The sequence below is a fragment of the Vigna radiata genome, chromosome 2 (assembly GCF_000741045.1).
Source record: "Vigna radiata var. radiata cultivar VC1973A chromosome 2, Vradiata_ver6, whole genome shotgun sequence".
Taxonomy (NCBI): Eukaryota; Viridiplantae; Streptophyta; class Magnoliopsida; order Fabales; family Fabaceae; genus Vigna; species Vigna radiata.
The window spans coordinates 12,523,828-12,528,299 of record NC_028352.1 but is presented as its reverse complement, the minus strand read 5'-3'; positions in this window follow the sequence as shown (position 1 = coordinate 12,528,299).

Genomic DNA, 4,472 nt, shown 5'->3' with positions numbered 1-4,472 from the left:
CAATCTGAGCATGTGATGCTAAGGGAGGAAAAATAGATGCAACCAAGTAATTCAATATATTGTAGCAATCTGAGCATGTGAGAAGAAGAAATCATCAACAAACTCTCATCAGGAAAATCATCCTGGATGGGCAACACATGAGCCTGATCCCCAGCTCTCTCAATCCTGCTGAGGTGATCTGCAACCAAGTTCTGTGCTTCACTCCGGTCTTTAATCTTCAAGTCAAACTCTTGGAGTAGAAGCATCCACCTGATCAATCTAGGCTTTGACTCAGCCTTTTTCAGTAGAAACTTTAGAGCTGCATGGTTAGTATACACAATAACAAAGAACCAACCAAATACGACCTAAATTTATCTAGGGCAAAAACAATTGCCATCAACTCTTTCTTAGTCGTGGTGTAGTTTGCTTGGGTAGCATCCAAAGTGCGGGAAGCATAGTAGATCACTTGAGGCAGCTTATCCATTTTATGTGTCAAGACAACTCCCAAGGCATAATTTGACGCATCACACATGAGCTCGAATGAGGCTGTCCAATCTGGTGCCTGAATTATCGGAGTGGTGGTCAAAGCTTCCTTCAGGCAGTCAAACGCCTACTTACACCTGTCATCAAACTCAAAGTCGATGTCCTTCTACAACAGTCTGGACAAGGGAAGCGTCTTCTTGTTGAAATCCCTGATGAAGCGCCTGTAGAAACCTGCATGTCCTAGAAAAGGTCTAACCTCTCGCACGCAAGAGGGGTAAGGCAACTGCGAAATCACAGATATCTTAGCAGGATCTACCTCTATTCCTTTTTCAGAAATAATATGCCCTAGAACCAAACCATGTTCAACCATGAAGTGACATTTCTCAAAATTGAGAACAAGGTTTGTTTCTATGCATCTTTTCAAAACTTTTTCTAGACTGTTTAAACATGTATCAAAAGAGGATCCATAAACAGTAAAGTCATCCATAAACACCTCTATGCAACTCTCAAGAAAGTCGCCAAAAATCTAAGCATGCACCGCTGAATGTACCAGGGGCGTTGCATAGGCCAAAAGGCATCCTCCTATAGGCAAAAGTGCTAAAGGGGCAGGTGAATATGGTTTTCTCTTGATCCTCAAGCGCAATGTTTACTGGAAAGTAACCAGAAAAACCATCAAGAAAACAGTAATGGGATTTACCTGCCGGCGCTCCAGCATCTGATCAATGAATGGCAGGGGGAAATGGTTTTTCCTGGTCGCTTGATTCAACCTCCTATAGTCAATGCAGACTCTCCAGTTGTTCTGCACTCTTGTGGGAATCAACTCATCCCTCTCATTTTTCACAACCGTGAGGCCAGTCTTCTTGGGCACAACATGTATAGGGCTCACCCACTGACTATTTGATATGGGGTAGATGATCCCAGCTTGCAAAAGTTTCATCACCTCCTTCTTGATAACGTCCATAATCACTAGGTTTTGCCTTTTGTGCGGCTATTTCACTGGCTTTGCCCCATCTTCGAACAGAATCCTATGCATGCATGTGGATGGGCTAATACCAGGGATGTCCGCCAAACTCCAACCTATGGCCTTCTTATTCGCCCTCAACACATCAAGCAACCTCTCCTCTTGAACAGAATCAAGGGAGGTGGAAATGATCACCGGTTTCCTCTCACCATCCTCCAAGTACACGTACTTGAGGTTTTCTGGGAGCTGTTTTAGCTCAAGAGTGGGTTCCTGCAAGTCAGATTCAAGTGTACTTCCTGCAACGTGGTTAATTCATTCTGACTCTAAAGAATGAACAGGTAGAGGTAGAAAACCCATCTCATCACAATCCAGATCAATATCCATCACAGGTATATCAACAATATCATCAATATCATCCAAATCATCAAAAACACACATATCATCAATAACCTGGACATCACAGCTTGCATCTATATCATCATCAAATTCAACAGCATTTCCAATTCCTGATTCAATCCCAGATGCTATGCATGAATGTACAAAAGATAGAAAAGAATGTTTCTTCTCATGCATAGAACGAAAATCATCAACAATGAACTCATCCACAATGTCATCCAATGTATCAACTCTAAACACAGAATGCTCCTCAGCTGGATATTTCATGGCATCAAGGATATTAAAATGCACAACAATATCAGCAATTTCCATAGACAATGTCCCAGCATACACATCAATCTTGGTACGGGCATTTTTCAAAAATGGCCTGCCTAGAATAATGGGGACGGATCCAAAAGAATGGGAGCTCTAGCCGAGACTCCTCTGCTGCAAAGGTCTGTGTGCCCCACCTTCTAGTTAATTGAATTCATGCTTGCTTCCAAGGAAATTGAATTTGTTTCCACAAGTCTCCATCACAAAGGACAACCAAGTGCTACCTAATTCTACCTACCCACTTTGCTACAAAGTTGTCGGATCTCTCTCCTCAACCAAGTCAGACGCTGCACCCAATGTCTGAAACAAACAATCACACTTTCTTTCTCAAATTAAACCAACATACTCCAAACATCAACTCACATTTAATTTACTCTTCAATGTTGAATGAAAATAAAGAAGGCTACTTCCAAGACCGTGACTCTCGGCATCCACTTTCCAAACTAATCACCTCTTTCATTCTTTAAATAAATGAAATGGAACTAGCTACACTAAGTAGCTGCCAGCCGTCCCATCTCAAGCCTCCCATCTAACCCACTTTCTTCAATTCTTCAAAATGGAATTAAAGCTCAAGAAACAAAGCACCGGACCCCACCATTCCATTCAATGAATAATAAATTGGTTCAGCACTTTTCTACTCCATTCAGCTAAATAAATAAATCACGCCCTTCTTCCCATGTGTGCCAGAATAAAATAAAAAATTCAATGCCAAGCAATGATCACCGAGACAGTGTTGGAATCAGAGGATAAGAGAGTACACAATGCAAAAGTGTTGAATCCCCTTCAAAACTACATTCATTCACCAAATAAAAAAAAATGGAAACTCCAAAGAGAGAGTAAATACCGGATCGAAGTAATTGCTGCATCAAGCTTTGCATAAATGAAAGTAAGATAGGAAAATGTGCTTCTCTCATTGAACCATCAAAGAAACTCTTAAAAACATCCCATTGTCCCAAAACATTTTCCAGCTCTCAAAGAAAAGGAAACATCCAAAATAAAAACTTGTCAGTGAAGTGTGACGCTTCTCTCGGTAAAAGCAATTAGCTAACTCTTGTCCATTCAAGAAGAACTAAAAAGAAAGGAACAACATTGGAGTCGTGCACAAATTCAAAGGAAAAGAAAGTGAACATTTTTCATTCAACCATTGCCCAAAAACCGTGAGTTACAAAACATTTTTTTTAGCCAACGTTCCAGACCAAAATGAAAAAATACCGAGAGAGAGCTCTCCTGCATGTGTCGGCTGTCTTGAGAATTCCTAGGTCTAAGAATTTTGTCCATATGGTGGGGTCCACCTCTAAAGGAAAACCTAGGGCCATGTCACCATTTTTCTATTGGGCTTAGTCTATTCTAACAAAATTAGCCCACAATACAAAAATTCATCTACAAATTCTAAATTACTAAGCTAAGCTAAGCTAAATTAATTCTAAATTACTTTGTGGAGAGTCTTCACTTAATTGGTGCCTTCCAAAAGTCTCACTGTGTGATTCCAAACTTTCCCTTAAAAATAAAAATAGGAATAATTAAGCTCAATTAATTCAAATTAATTAAAATAAGAATTATTGGTCTAATTAAGCCCAAATGGTGAAAATGACACAATAACTAAGAATTAAGCACACTTCATCAACACAATTCGGCGCGAAAAACTAAGTGAATGGTATAAAATATCGACTCATCAATTGATAAGAACAATTTTCATTTTCAGTTTTTTTTTTTTGCATTTTTTTTATTTATTTTCGTTGGAGCATGTACTTTTTGAATTTGTGGAACAATTATTGGGTAGCATCTACTGAGGGATGCTAAATTTTTGGTATCCATTGAAGGATATCCGGAAGGTACACCTACTGATGGGTGGTGGAAGGAAGACCACTTATTGACAAGTGCCAAATAGGTTTGGGTCAGGCTCGTGACGTTAAACAAGCGCTGCTAGGAGGCAACCTAGAATTCCTTCTTACACTTTTGCATTTTAAATTCTTAGAATAGGTTGAATTTTAATTTTATTGTGTATCCTTGGCTTGAATACTTTTTCTGAAAATGTTTGACTGACTGATGTGCATGATGGAACTATTGGATGATTATTTGATGTGGATGAGAATTGAGTTGCAATGCATGTTGATATTCTATGAAACAGATGTGTGATAAATTATGATTGTGATTATGATGCTAAGCATAGTGTATGAATGAATTTTGTGTGAGAAAGCATGTGTGTGAGATTTTCAGCTCCAGAGTTTTTATTGTTGTATGCATTGTTCACAGGAAAACATGAATGATATTGCCTTAATCTTGATGATTGATTGAATTGCATGTAAATGTCATATGATCAAGGCCATTTTTGAGAACCCTT